We start from the raw sequence: 16,565 nt of genomic DNA on the forward strand, positions 1-16,565 counted from the left end.
TAAAGGTAGGCAAACAGTTTTTTTTTATAAATCATAAATTGCTTGTCAAAGCACTGTCAGAGCAACATAAGATAACTTGGATTGCAAATGCAAATCTTAATTAAAATTAGATCAAGACGTAAATGAAATTTGTTTTTTGGGTTGTGTCGCCAGGTCGTCAAGTTCATTATCTTATCTGAATTGCCCTGTATATTTAGCGATGTTTTTAATTATACAGAGTGTTCCGTTTTTATTGTTACAAATTTAAACAGGTGATAGAACATTCAATTTTAAGACAAAAGTTTCCTATGAACATGTATAAAAAAATGTTATGTAAGCGCGCTACACCCCCTAAAAGAGATGCGTTTTTTATTGGGGTTTTCCCACTATTGTAGAATAGATAAAATTACAAAAAGTTGGTGCAATCTTTGTAGTTTTATATTTTTTCCAAAGATGTTTTTTAAATTTTACTTTATTTATTATTCTGCTTTTATCCATGGTTTACGAGAAAATACTTTAGAGGTATAAAATGTAGTGTGCTTATTTAAGTAATGATTAATAATTTTTGTGAAATAACCCCATTGCAGTTCAACCGAATCCAGATAGTAATAGTACGACCAATCATGTTTAGCCAACTCATCGTTTAACGATTCATATGAAACTGAAGCAAATGATTTATTTACTATTTTGGGAGTAGCATATAGTAAMACCTGAACTGAGACATTAATCAAGCAGTGATCAGACAAACCAACAGGGTTAACAACTTTAATTTGGGATATTAAGTTTTTATCGTTTACAAGAACCAAATCGAGAAGAGAGGGTGATTGGGTCAAACGATATCTAGTAGGTTCCTTGACCAACTGGGAAATATTATTGTTATTGAGCATTGCAATGAACTCATTCTCGATATTAGTCGTTCCTGAGTATGAATTTAAATCCCAGTTAATAGAGGGAAAGTTAAAGTCGCCTAAAACAACTAAAYTGGGTAGCTCTGTAAAACAGGTTTCAAGTGATTGTATTAAGTTACTATCAAAAAGAGGCGAATTAAATTTTGAATTAGTTGGAGGTCTATATACGCAACAGATAGTAAAAGTAAATGATTTATTTAAAAATTTAATGAATATAGAGTCATAAAATAAGGAATAAGTATCTAATTTTTCAATAGTAAAAAGATGATTAAGTGATTTTTTTATGTAAATACAAATTCCACCTCCCCGACCGTTGATACGATCATGACGAAACAACAAATAGTTCTCTATGAAAATAACAGAGTCAGGTATGTTTGAACTTAGCCACGTTTCTGTTAAGGCAACTATGTCAGGATTCGAAGTACTAATTTCAAGTAAAAAATCGTTAAATTTAGCCGTGATTGATGCAATGTTAGTGTATAATATAGACAAGCTTAATGGTTTGYCGGATATTGGTTTTTTTGAGTGCTTATGATTTGGGGTACACGATTTATGTATTTAATGGTGAGATTTAATTCGCCGGAATCTTGTCGATTTTTTAAMTCTTTACGTAATTCYTTTAAAAAGTTTGATTGAGAAGGAGTTTTGTCGTCCTGAATTATTATACGAGAGAATTGTTGAGAAGTTAAAAGSAAAGATTTTTTTCGTAGACACAATCGCGCCTGCTCCGGATATTTRAAGCGCACTTTCAATSGGCGACATTTATTGTTATCATATTTGCCGAGACGAAAAACATTTTCAGGTGTTACAACGAGGCTGGGGTCAATAACGGCAAGTGCATCATTTACTATGTCGACTTCCGAATTGTCAGGAGATTCAACGATATTATACATTACGACATTGTTAGCTCTAATTGCCCTTTCCACAGATTCTGAAATCATGTCCTCTTGGACATATATATATATAATAATAATTGTCTTTTATTATCTACAAATTGTCTACAAGTAAGGCGAGGTTCAGGTGGATCCTCTGCTCTACCACCTAACCCCAACATAACACAATATTCTACACAAAAAAAATTAAACTAAAACTAATACTAATAGTGAGCCAGTCAGAAATAAACTTTATTATAATTACAAGTAAGTGAAAAAAATATAACAATATATATAGTATATAAACAGAAGAAGAAAAAGAATACATCTTACTCTTTACTTTGCAGTCAACCATAACGTCATTTTTTGTCAGAATTCTATCTGAATTTTGCACTTTGCAATAGGGTGGAATAGAATTATATATCTTTGCCAAGTTATAAGTGAACCATTTCTCATAAAGAACTAACCTATGTGGTGGATATATATATATATTTTTTAAATAAATAATTTGGTTGTTTGTTCAGTATTATTTTATAATAGAATACTGAAGCCAAAAGTTTAAATCTATCTTTCACGCAAAACCAACTAATTTCCACCAGTTTATGACTCGTTCATATTTACGAATACCAAATTCTCGACTCAACCACCATTACTCTTCGCAAGTTATTTTGCGACAACTGTAATGTTGGTTGCATCAAAAATTTGGTCAGGCTCATTATTCCTCGTGAATCACCCTGTATGTATATAATACACGAATTTTTGTATCTTGTATTTAACTTGTACATCTGAAAAAGGTGAAAATATTTCTGAACAATAGTTAAAGTGAGATAATACAAGGGTTTCATACAAAATAATTTTTTGTTTTACTATAAAGTACGATTTATAGGGATACAAGGTGATAAAGAAGCATTAGACAACTACTTGGTATTGTGCATCTAAATTTTTATATTTTTATCCCGACCTCTTCCATTACAAACAAACAAATGTCTTCAAGCATGGTTTGATTTATAAACTGACGTAAACCACAGCAAACCAGAGAACTGTATTCAGTTTTTAAGTAAATTGTTTATTATTATTACCGATAACATAAAAGTAAGATAGAAATACATTAAACGAATTTACATACTCTAAAAAATAAATTTGTATTTCGGAGCGAGAAACCATTCACGAAAAGAAAATGATATATTTAATGGTTCCTTATACATAATGTTATTGAAATGAGTTAAGACAATTTAAACGGTGATAGAACTCATCCAAACAAATTACTTTTTACCATTTTTTCGAAAAATCTTTCTAAACCCAGACAAAATTTTAATTAGTTTGATCGTAAATTCTAGTACCCGCCAATGTCTCCCTGCGTTCATTAAAAGCGAAAGAAGATAAAAACTTAAATAGTCAAGCAAAAACCAATTCTTTATTCGTAGTAAGTGAGAGTGACATTCAAGTTACGCACTACACTTGATCGAGGACACTAACTTTCAAAATTAAACGTTCGAAGTGACGCCCTCCTTTATCGATGTATGCTTCTGCCCTTCGAGCCATAGAAGCTTCAGTTCTCACCAACAAGTCACAAAGATTTAAGTCCGGTGAACGAGCTGGCTATAAAACTGGTCCATTACGACCTATCCACCGATTTTCTAAATTAGCGTCCAACCAATTTTTAACACCTCGTGCACTATGAGCAGGCGCTCCGTCATGTAAGTACCACATATCCCTTCGATCTTGCAACAGCGTGTCATCCAAAAGGTCACTCAGCTCATTTTGTAAAAAAAATTCAATATCCTTCACCATTTAAATGTGGAGGTAAGACATGTAGCCCGATCAAACGATTTCCAATGATACTTGCCCACAAGTTAATCGAAAATCTTTGTTGGAAACTACGTTCTCGGATTTGGTGTGGATTTTCTTCTAACCAGATGTGGGTATTATGGGAATTGAAAACTCCATCTCGAGTAAATCCTGCTTCATCTGTGGTTATGAGGATGGTTAAAAAATTGGGTTCTTTGTCGATTTTTTGAAGAAGCCATCGACAAAATGCAATTCGACGTGGTGGATCTTCTGGTTTTAAGTGTTGGACACGTTGAAGATGATAAGGATGTTATCCTTGTTCGTGCAGCGTTCTCCAAATTGTAAAACTGGAAACACCCATTCGTAATGCAAGTCGTCGGCAACTAACATTCGGTTCTTCCTCAACAGCTTGCAGAATTTCAGGCTCCAAGTCCAAGACATGCCGAAATCTTGAACGGCCTTGATTTCGGTTGACAGGACTAAAAATACCATAATTCCTTAACAAAGCCGGACAGCATTCACAAAGGTACGTTCACAGGGAACTTGGCGACCGCGAAATCTCTCCCTGTACAAACGCCTGGCTGCACCAACATTCGATAAAGCTTTCCCGTAGATCAGTAGATTAGTGTACTGCATAATTTTTGACGATAATTACGGGAAATTCACATTACAATAAATTGTAAACACGGCCGCATGCAGGTGAAGGACGTGACTAAATTGTGTCAAAAAAATGGTAAATAGAAAAGTAATTTGTTTTGATGAGTTCTATCACCGTTTAAAATTTCTTAACGCATTTCAATAACATACTGTCTAAAAGAAAACTAAATACTATAATGTCAAAAGTTGGACTGATATCTGTATCTCTTAACTTATAAGAATTTAGTCTTTCGACAAAAGATTCAGTTTTCCATTTTTTCGTTACAAAAAACATCTGCTTTTTCGAGGTATCACTATTTATCGAACATATATCAATTATTTCATCAAACTCTGGAAGCTTAGAGTTTAGGTAATAATCTTTTCCTACACATATGAACATATTTTTTTGTAAAGATATCCATGTTTGAACCATTTATACGGTTGACTCATTTTCAATTTTGTTGACAACAAAGTCAAGAGTTTTTGTTAAATTTTTATAATTTCTAAATTTTGACGCAAAATATTTTAACATTGCATGTTTAGATTAATAACGCATGCACCAGAAGTTTAGCAATGGACCCATTGTTTTAATTGCTGTTGGGTAATGAAGCATAATATATTGTTTGGGAATAATAGGACTATCAAATATCAATTTGAAAAGTTGATGATGATTTTCAATTAATGTTTGAAGTTCTGTTACTATTTCAATACAAATTCTAGGTGCAAAGGCTATACATAATTTTTAACAATAATAGTATTACTTGAAATTTTGCGTCTACTTCGGTTGTGACATCATCAATTATTAAAGGTAAATATCTAATCAGACACCATGCTTGGACTGCTTTTTGTTTGATATTATTTTTGTCCAGAACAACTGGGTTAGGTCTATTGGAGCTATTTGTTGTACTAAAATCATATAAATGTATCCTTTCATTTATTTGGGCAAGTGTTAATAATTTCGCATTTATAATTTCTAGAAAAAAAGTTTTAATTCGTACTGAACAGTCCCTTCCAAAATGTCGTGCATGATATCCACAGAAGATGTATCACAAAGTTAAAAAAAATTAAGATCATTTAAGATGCTTCTAAATTTAATGCCAAAATGGTGATTATTGCTTCTTTCCGCTAAGCCGCTGTGTTGTTCATACAATTCACTTGTTCTTAAAGTACAATCTTTTGCTGAAAACATATTCTGCATCTCATTTTCACACAAATCAGACAAAAATAATTAGCCTGAAAGGATTCAACCATTCCATGCAAAGAATTTGCAGCTAAATTATCATGAGAAAGAGATGAAATGGTGCCAAAAATTGGTTCAGAAACGCCATCTACTAAAATACCCTCAGTTTCTAATTTTTTTAAATTTGCAATTATAGGAGACAATATTTTATTTAGTGTAATGTCTTCACCAATGCACCTAGTTTTCTGAACGGGCGTAAAAAATAGTGCTAAAAGGTGTATGTTTTTTTTAAATTTGTTTTTAATTTGCACTGCTACGTCTACGCATTTTTGGGGTTTCATGCTCCGACCACATAAAGTTTTTAAAACAACAATTTGTTCCAGTGGTTTTACAGTTAGGGAGTGTCTATTTATAAGTTGATGTGTTATGAGGGAGCATTCACTTCCAAAATCTATGAAACCTTTTATACTCTGATTTAAAAGAATGAATTTGAAAAATTTTGTGGTTGTTTGTGTTGTGGTCCAGGAGATTGACATGTACTTAGTCAAGCCTTTCGGGAATTTATTTTTGGGCAACGACGCTTGATTTGCCCTTCTTGTTGACAATGAACACATTTAACCCCTGATTTGTTGCATGACGGCTTGCCAGGACGCCACCCGCTGAAGTAACGCCCCGATCAAGTGATTTAGATGTCGATTGTTATATTGATTTTACGTGACTCGTTCCTGGGGTACTTGTAGCATTTTGTTCATCTAATGCTTTTAATTATTATATTAGCCGTTTCTGCTGTGAATCTTATTCGTTTATCTTTGATGTCGTTTATTATTAAATTGACTTAATCGGTATCACTAATATCGAGCTCTAATTTATTGATAAGCGCTTATTTTTTGAACGCTTTCTCATAAAGAACCTGATTTATTTTTGGAACACAAGCCATCATTTCCTTTAACGCTTTATGTAAGTTCCGCTTCGGTATAAAGTTTTGTTCCAATATCGTTTCCGCCGGTTTCCTTGAAGATCATACTTAGGGCTAAATAGACCGTGATCTTTTCATCCCACCTATATGTATATCTAGGCGTACTCGTCTACCGATTTTAACCACTCTCGGACGTTTTGATTCAGTGGATTGAATTCACCGATGATATTATAAGTAATTGACGTGACACTTACCAGTTGGTTGTTCCCTCTTACCCCTTGGACCAACAGTCCCATACCTCTTAGGAGTGCATCACTCAAATCGGACACATCGCTCCTTCGGGATTGTCTCAGCCGAAAAGTTCTTTACTTATGGTTTTGCTACGTCGGACCTTCCGGCTCTCACTACGCCGACGACGACGACTTTTAGAGTCTCCAGGTTTCGCTCCCTCATGCCGAAGTTTGCCCTCGCTTACAGCTCCGAGCCGAAATAGCGTCGCCGTTCTTCCGACTTCCGACTCGGAGAACGTTGTCTTCTCTGCTTAGTTTTTGGCATGACACCAATTACCACTTTTAACTTTTTAACAGTGTCACTCTCTCTTTTGAAATTTAATCACGGTTGGGGACATATTCAGTTCAATCCCATTTGTGATGTTAAAAAACAATGTTGTGTTAAGAAATTTCTTAAAAATAAAAATAGTATTTTAAACAAAACTTTTTGAACCTTTAAACTCGTCAAATGAATATTCGACTCTATTCCCGAGAGCGGGCTTCCTAGTACTTCGGGTACTTCTCAATACTTCGGGCGTTCTCGTTTTTGATTAAGGGCATGAAACTTCCATAGTCTTGAAGTGTGTAAGCGGACCATTACATACGGCTATCCTGTCGTGCGGACTGTCCTAAGGCTGCTTCAAAATGGATCTACGACAAAATGAAAAGACTTACCAGATTTGCATCGCTTTACTTTTATTTAATTCAAGTCAATCATTACATGACACAAATCGTGGTTGCAGTACCCGTGGGCAGTACCCAACATATGGCTAAAAGAAAAACTTTTCCGGGACAAGCTAAAACCTGTCCGGAACGTTAGCCGACTACAACCGGTTAGCATATCAGGCTACAACCTGAATACGTCGGGGTCATAAGAGACTACAACCTGTCCGTATCGTTGTCATATCAAGCTACAACCTAAACAAGTCCATAATAACTAGATAACAAGTCCATCATAACTACGAATGATACTGCCTTTGATCAATCATAGTTTGTTTACTGAAGTATGCTACCACTTTTTGTTGATCTCCATGTTTTTGTAGTAAAATCGCAGCTATCTTCAAGGCGCTTACATCTGTATGAAGTTCAATGTACAATGAGGGATCAAAAGAGGTCAAAACTGGTCGTCTCGTTAACGTGTTCTTTACAGCGTCAAAGGCTTGTTGTTGCTCGGCCTTCTTTCTTTAAACAGGTTAATGACTCCACAATAATAGAGTAATTTCGTAGTCATAGAAACTGACGAACTTTTCGAACATTTTTGGGTGGTACCATTTTGAGTACGGCTTCGACCTTTTTATCTCCAGGTCTAACTCCATCGGCACTTAATTCACGTACCAAGTAATTAATTTTTATGCGGAAAAATTGACATTGTGACAACTGTAAGGTCAAATTATGTTGACGAAAGGTTTCAAGTGCCGCCCGTAAACGTGTCAAACCCTTTTCTATTGTCTTAAATGGTGTAATAATATCACCTATGTAAGAAAATGCTATTTTGTTATGTAATATTCCAAAAATTTTGACAATCATTCGTTGAAAAACCGCGGGTGCATTAGTGAGTGTAAATGGCATACGACGAAACTCATAATGACCATCTGGTGTCATAGAAGCAGTCTTTTCAACGGAATCTTCTGCTATTGGAATTTGATAATATCCATTTGCCAAATCGAAAGCCGTAAAATAGGTATTTTCTTTAATTGTCACAGCATTTCTGTCGTGATACGGCAAAACCTAGTAACTAACTTTAATGCAATTTGACAGGAAATTATATTTTAGAAAACTCTCTAGCCTTTTTGTTGTAAAACTACTTTGTTGGTTATACACTTAATTTTAAGCACTCAATTTAATAAAATACATTAAATATACCAAATGAATAAAAAGTATGGAACCAAACGTTTTTTGCTTAAACAATTTTTTTTTAAACCAATTGATGAGTGATAAAGTACAATAAAAATGTGTGTTTTAACGAGAATAAAATTTTTCGAAATTTCCTTTTGTTTTTGAGTTCTACAAAAAAATTAATTTTTTTAAATGGCAACCCACTATAAAATCATTTTTCTCATAAAAGCTATACTCTAAGGATTACAACTATCTACTTTATATTTAATTTATTCAAAAAATTTTTTTCACATAAATTGCAATTTTCACAAAAAAAATCGCATAACTAAAAAACAAAACAAAATTTCGTTCTGAAAATACGATCACATTTTTTATATTACTCTAATTTATATTAATTATTATTTTCTGGAGGCAAATGATTAAAAATAAAACCGCTTGGTTCCATACTTTAAATTCACCCTGTATGCAATTTTACTGTGGTCACCTGAAAACACAGTTACTAGGTTTTGAATGAAACATAAACACTCTTGCGAATAATGGCATGATCATATGTTATAAACTAGTAACTTAAGTTACAAGGTTATACCAAACGTATGAATAAAATATTATTTGTCAACAAGAATAAGTAACTCTACTTACAAGGTTTACATGCATAAAAATTGAACTATTAAAGGTGTGCATAGCCTAGCAACTTGAGTTGCTGGTTTTTTCATGCATAAAAATTGAAATATAAAAATGTGCAAAACCTAGTAACGCGAGTTGCTAGTTTCTACAGACATATAGGTAGTGTTAGCAGACCGAAATTTAATGAAACCAAAATTCAAATAAACAGTTTATTTCCAATCTTAACAAAAATGTAGCAACTTGCTAATAATTCTGGATCACTCGATCAGTTCCTAATCCGAACTGCCCCCGCTCCTTCGATCGGGCCGCAAATCCACCAACGGCGGGAATTTCAAAATTTACTCTAACACTCGGCCGTCCTGACGAGGAGCGTCCTCGCGACTGTTTTCGGTGGTACACTAGACCGATGTATTGGTGCACTAGACCGGTGTACTGGTACACGAGACCTGTTTATAGGTGCACTAGACCTGTGGTTTGGTTCACTAGACCTGTGGATTGGTACACTGGACCTGTAATGCTTAACTATAGTATTCAGTACACTGGACTGAGAGTTCACTAGACTCCTTTCTGCACTCGGTTCGCTAGACCGAGAATCTACTACTACTAGACTACTAGTGGTTCACTAGACCAGCTATGTCCCACAACATACTAAGTTGTGCACCAGATCGGTCTACTTTTGGTTCACAAGACCCACTAAACTTGAGCGCTCTACTACTGCAGTACCACTACTACGGTACTAACTACTACAGTACCACTACTACGGTACTAACTACTAGAGTACCACTACTACGGTACTACTACTGCTTAACAATCAACTAGCTCTTAACAGATATTGGCGATTGCAAGTTTTAAAATTGACACCCTGTATTTTGAGCATAGTTCAACAGAGCAAAGAATCCTTACTGCACAATGAAGAGATAAAAAATGTATATAATTTTCTTTTCTAATTCGACCTTTTAATATTATGGGGCCCGTGTATAGCAAGAGTTGTCAGAATTCTGTTGCTTTAAATCTATCCACTTCAGTTAAATTTCTCGGAAGTCGTGAAAACTCCTTAGGTATATGAGGTCTAATTTTCAATAACTCGTTTGATGCATCTGCAAGACCATCTTCCGTCATTCGAATATCTTTTCGCCCTTTAATCCAAAAGCATAACATGCGTTTCACAACACCTAAACAAATCAGATGCATATAGTCCAAAGGAACTTGTGATACAAGTCCTAAGCTTAATTGTCCTAATGGAGTTTCACAATTAGGTTTGTGATAGTTTACATCAAACTTTTCCCGAAAACTGTTATCCGTACGTAGTGTAGAATTCATTTCTGGAAAAATCATTCTTTCCTTTATAAATTCCCCTTCTTGAATACATTTTGTACAACCACTATAACCAGATTTCGCTGGAGCGTCACAGATAACTATTGATATCTTAGGAATCAGTTTTTTGCTTCTGATTAAAACAGGTTTCAGGTTTGTGGAAACCATAGTATATCCCAACAATGAAAGGTTTGTTAATAGCTGACACAGTGGTATCTATAGACATTAATATGGGCCAACATTGACTCGTTGAGCTTTTGCATAAAGGAAACCCATCAATATTCAAAGATAAACTTAAAATTTTACCCTCAAATAGTTGCATATATTTGTTACTGCTTTCAAGCTCAAGAATATATCTCAAATTATTTTCAAGGCCAATGAGTAGAATATATATGGCGGTGACGTCACAAATCCAAGATGGCGCCTCAAATGACGTCACCCACACCGTCAGAGAATCCAAGATGGCGATGATGACGTTATAAAATTAAAAAAAAAAATGACGTCACAAAATTCAAGATGGCGTTAGTGATGACGTCAGTCAATTTGACATCATAGAAAAATGCTGACGTCAGCTGTGGGTGTAACGTCACAAAATGAAAATGAAAAAATAAATAAATAAATAAAAAAAATTAAAAATGGCGCCCCGGTTGTCTGTGTATAACGTCATAAAATTTAAGATGGCGTTTGTGTGCAATTTTGAATGTTGTCTGTTGAGGTTTGCAATTTTGAATTATGCAACTTTGAATACACCTATTATGGGTTGTGGGGTATGCAATTGTGAATATATGTTTTTTGGGTTATTAACTCTGAATACAAAACTTTTTAGGTTAATTCATAGAATTAGATTTTATAATGTAATATTGTTAATACCAGAAATAACGCATAAGTTCAAATCCGGATTAGGATATTTTTTAATTGTGTTTTAGGTAATTAAAACAATTATAAATGGTAAATAGGTATATAATATATTTATTAAATAAAATAGGTTACATTGATAAGAAGAATGTGTATAAGGTAAGTACATATTGGGTATTATTTATTTTTTATGAGTTTCTTGAGGAATTGAATAATGACCCCAAGCGTGAGTACTAATTTTATCTTCTAAAATATATCTCTTATTATCTAATGCATTTAATCCTAGTTTATTAATGTTTACAGAAAATAATTCATGATTAATTGATCTTATACTATTAAAATTAACATATTGTATAGTATTATTAAATAAACAATCAAATAAATCCTGAAATTCTATTTTTCTAGCATTATTAATTCTATAATTAAAATCATTATTATCATTATCAACATCAACTGTATCATTAATATTTTGTAATTTTTTGTTTATTTTTTGTTTGGTCACTTTCTATAATAACAGCACTTCGTTTAATAGGGTAGAAGCACCGGTTGTGGCCACTTTTAGTGATTTAGATTCTTCAATAATAAATATCTATTCAACTACAAACATTCTACTCAAGTTACACCATCTAAGGTAAACTGTACATTTTTAAGTATTCAATTTTAGCAAAATAGTAGTAATAAATTGTATGTGATTCGCAAAAATACATAACATTTTCAAACTCTTGAAAAACACCAGTTATGGCCACTTTTGCACCAGTTGTTGTCACACAATGCACTAGTTCTGGCCATTCAAATAAATAAAATTAAAGCAAAGAAAAACAACGAACTTTATTAATAAAAAACTAAATTAACAACATTATAACAAAATTTAAACTATGAACTTTAGTTGTTCTTTCAATTCTTTCATTTCTGGTATTGTATACACTCCTCGCATATTAATCACTTGAGGCTCTTGTATTATCAGGATTATATCATGAATTCGATACCAAAGAACATCATCTTTCTCTGGCCATTTCCAATTATCTCTGCCACTTCTAGTCATAGCACAACAGTAATATTCCTCATTTTGTATGTTAAGTACTTTGGCCGGATACAATTCTTTGTTATATTTAATTATCACATATGACCGACCCTGTATTTATTGCCCGTGTAGTAGCACTAGTAGACACTAAACGATTTTTACTTTTTTTTTGGTCACTATCGATATTTGCTTGTTTTTGTATAACAGTCTTAGTGTCTTTTTTATCAGTCTTAGTTACGAGTTTATCAGTTTTTGGTTTTGTTTCGTTGGTTTTTCTAGGTTTCTTACTGTTTTCATCCACTTCTTTAAATTTCCTTTTTCGTTTTGGTACTTTTTTGGCATTTTCTTTTGCCTCCATCAGTTCCAACCATTTATCAGAAGTAATAACTGATGGTAAACTAACTCTGGATTTTTGTTTCTTTTCTTCTTCTGTTTTATCGCTACACCAGATATTAACGTCATTTAAAACTTCACTAACCGTCTTTTTTTTCAAAAACCTTACATTTTCAGAATCTTCACATTGGACTTGTTTTTTTTCTTCTTCATCCTCCACTTGGCTTTTATTGGTTTTTACTTCCTCTTCATACTTCTGTTCACGTTCTTCAAGAGTATCTTTATTTTCCACGCACTCCGAGGAATCGTACATTGGTTCATTAAGGTCATTACAAAATTCGGTTGGCAACTTCACGGGAGTAAGAACGATGTCTTGTAAAATATTTATATGTGGTGAAATTGTGCGTTCTGTATTTTCAAATTCGGGAAAATCAAATAGTATCATATCTTCGGTATTAATTTCTGATTCAGGTACAACAATATCTCTACCAAGCTCCCTATCTCCATTTTTAAAATACTGCCATAGTTTGAAAAGCTCCAGATATCTTTCCTGACCATTCCACAAACTTTTCGTTATGTTAGTTTTTTCAAAACTTTCTAAAATAAAGGGTTCGATTTTTTCTTCAAGGCGCTTAAGGACTTCATGGTCAGACTTCATAGTCAATTCTGGTTCGAAACATGATACATTTTCTTCAAAAACTTTTTTGATGCACTTTCTGTAATCAAGCGCATTTTCATCAAACGGATAAATTACACAGGTCCGAAAACCCGAGACCACACCTTTTTGAAAGTTCTTTGTGCTTATAATAATATTTAAAACAGAAGGTACATCTTTTTTCTGAATTGATGTTCCATGTTCGAAACGCCATTGGCGAGTTAACTTCTTCCACGCTTGTTTTAGTGGATAAAAAAACGCAACATCCAAGGGTTGCATCATGTGAGTAGTGTTAGGTAGGAGACAAATAAGAATTATCCCATTCTCTCGACAAAGTATGCTTAGACTATAGGATAAATGGGAAGCATGGCCATCCAAAAATACTACAACAGGTCTCAGAATATTGTTTAAATCTAAGTATTTAATGAATATATTTGCAAAATATTCATAAAACTGTTTACTTTGCATCCACCCCGTATCAGATATCCCTATCCCCCAACCGGGAGGAGCCGAGTTAGGATACGATTTTGGTAATCTTTGGAACTTAAAAAGTGTCAACGGGGAAATAATTTTTCCTTCAGCGGACACCGTAATCAGCGTGTAACGTTATCTTTTTCTGATGAACCAACGTCAAAAACGCCTTTACCTCTGGGTCCAAGAATAAGGGAACCTTTAGGTGAGAGGAAGATTGCTGTTTCGTCCATATTAAAAATTCTTTCAGGATGATTTAGCACTTCTATGTCATTTCCCAAAAGAAGTCTTGTTTGAGCAAACCAATATCTAATGGAAGTTTCCGTTACAGCTGCTCTAGCTTTCGATAGGAATTCAGCTTTTTTCTGTCGCACTTCTGGATGTCGTTTCAAAAATGCAGCAAACCATTTTCGTCCAGGAGTTTTGTTTTTTTATAAACTTTGCGTCTATGTTGCAATCGTTAATAATTTTTTTCACTGAATATATTAGTCCGTCCTTATCAATGGGAAAACCTCTTTCAGCCATTTCGAGAATCCACTTGACTAATTTATTTTCTGTTTCAATACCCAAAACACAACTTGGGCCTACTTGACGACAAGCATCCGGGGTTTTTCCAGATAATCTGTTCCTGAGGGAAGTTCTTGGTACTTCATATTGACGAGCGGCTGTAGCAACGGCCATGTTTCTTTCCCTCACAGCTTCTAAGGCTCTTTTCATGTTTTTTTCCTCATAGCAAAATAGTTTTTTCTCGCTCATGTTTCCTAAAAATATACATACTCTAGTCCGAAATAAAAACAACCCATGATGGCCACAACTAGTTTTTAGTAGTACCAGAGGTGGCCATCATGATGGCCACAACTAGAAAATAATCCACATTTATGTTCTGTTTGTGGCCACCTACAAAAAAACTATTTTTGAATTTATTTGAATCCAAATTTCAACAAAAACCAGTTTTTTAATATATATCTGATGGAAAAAAGTGATTTTGAAAGTTTTAACTTTAAAGCAAACTTTACAAGAACGTTATTGTACTTACCTTCTCCTTAAACTTTTCATTAAGTAACGTCAATCTGTACAACCGACCAACTTGATAAATAATTTTACACTGATTTATGAAATGTAAAGTCCAACCTTCGTTAAGTGATTAATTTTTTAGTAAAATATAACTTTTTTTAGCTGGCAAAGAGAACCTTTACTATCGGTTGAATTTGTCTAACCAAGATAGTAAATTTGAATAAGTGGACCCTTCCACGTCCGTGAAATGGTTCCATATTTCACTTTTTTTGCGAGACAATCTTTGTGGTAAAAAAATTATTATAAATTACAATAAAATCCTTAATTTACTTACAAACTTACTTGGAAAATACTTCGCGTTTTTTTAAATTTTTTTAAGTTTAAAATTATTTAAAATAATTAAATAAATAATTTTAAAATAACGATTTTTTTACGGAATAAATCATAACAGATAATACTTAAAGAACAAAACTATCAAATAAACTGGAAATAGTGCAAGTACTATCCCCTCTTTTCTTCATCAAATTATGTTTCCAGGAATTTAGTCTATACGAGTTATTTCTACTAAGAATTATCGTCCACCACCTGCATTAATTTTTTATTTTAAAACGGGTTCCTTAGGTGAGCTATGAGACAGAATTTAGTGAATTTCGGTTTGCCCAGTCGGCTCACTGATCCGGTTCGCGTTGGTGTTGGTGAACCGCTGAACCGAATCAGCATAGTGAGCCGCTTCGCCCATCTCTAGTCTACGATGATAATAAACGGAAATTATGGTTAACAGAAATTGTGGTTAATATGACTCATTTTGTTCAAGGCTATACATGTTTGCGATGATAATAAACGGAAACGGTGGTTGACATATATCTCAGGTTGATTATGTAGGGTTATAAAAGCGTTTTCATGTATGTGTCTTTCGAGTAGTATCTAGTCAACTATGTTGTTGTAAACACATAAAATTAAAAGTTAAAATTTATATTAATAATGTCATTAGCAAACGTTGAAATTCATTTAAATATACTAGAACTTAATGATTTTTTAAATAGTATACATAGTGAAAAAGAACAAAATATCCTTAAAAAAGTATGGAAGACTTTATTGAAATTTCATTCACAAAACCGAAAAGCTTTTTTAAGTGGAGGATACGCGGTCTTTATAAAAGGGTATACAACAATGTACACAGACACTGATATTTATATAGAAGGTCTTCCACGTAAAGAAGACACGAGTAACTTTTTTTTATGAAAAAACTTTGGGACGACATTCTAACAAATACATTGAATATAATTAGTAAGTTTGATATCAACGTATGCAAAATCGCGTATTTTCCTATTGTTATTGATGGTAAATTAAAAGTCCAATCGCTAGAAATGTGTTTAACATCGAAGGATCTTACGTTTCATCAAACAAAAACACAAGAACGAGCTTTGAAATATCAGTTACGTTTAAAGAAAAATTTAGCGCAGCAGCTACAGGTAAGCAAACTTTTAATTTTATAAATTATTTATTTAATTTTTTAGCAACAAAAGTATAACATACATAAACACAAAGAGTATTTCCTCGTTAAGAGGGAAAATAATATTTCATCAGAAGAGCAAGCGACAAATATACCGGATCTAAATAAGACAACAGAAGACAACGCTATTAATGAAAACAAAGAAAAAAAAGAAAAATTATCAGTATCTTTTTCAGAGTAAGTAAATTTTTTATTTTTATTTTCTTTATACTTTACATTTATTATTTTTCTTAAAGGTCCGATGACGTAAAATCAGAAACATCATCATAGACGTCTCTCCTCCACCTCCTCCTTGTTTTCTTCCTTCTAGACGATGCCTGCCCCCCACCCGCTGCGATGACTACACATCGACATCATGAAGCCTCCATCTTTTTTGTATAT

At 33.4% G+C, this 16,565-nt stretch overlaps 1 protein-coding gene across 1 annotated transcript in view; it reads left to right on the plus strand.

Moving 5' to 3' along the window:
- The window catches only part of LOC123015967 (solute carrier family 25 member 35-like), a 145,966-nt gene that overhangs the window by 90,362 nt on the left and 39,039 nt on the right, over positions 1-16,565 (plus strand). The window lies entirely within an intron of this gene.

This window comes from Tribolium madens, unplaced genomic scaffold (genome assembly GCF_015345945.1).
Source record: "Tribolium madens isolate multiple individuals breed KSU strain unplaced genomic scaffold, Tmad_KSU_1.1 Scaffold_19;HRSCAF=116;Tcas5.2_LG9, whole genome shotgun sequence".
Taxonomy (NCBI): domain Eukaryota; kingdom Metazoa; phylum Arthropoda; class Insecta; order Coleoptera; family Tenebrionidae; genus Tribolium; species Tribolium madens.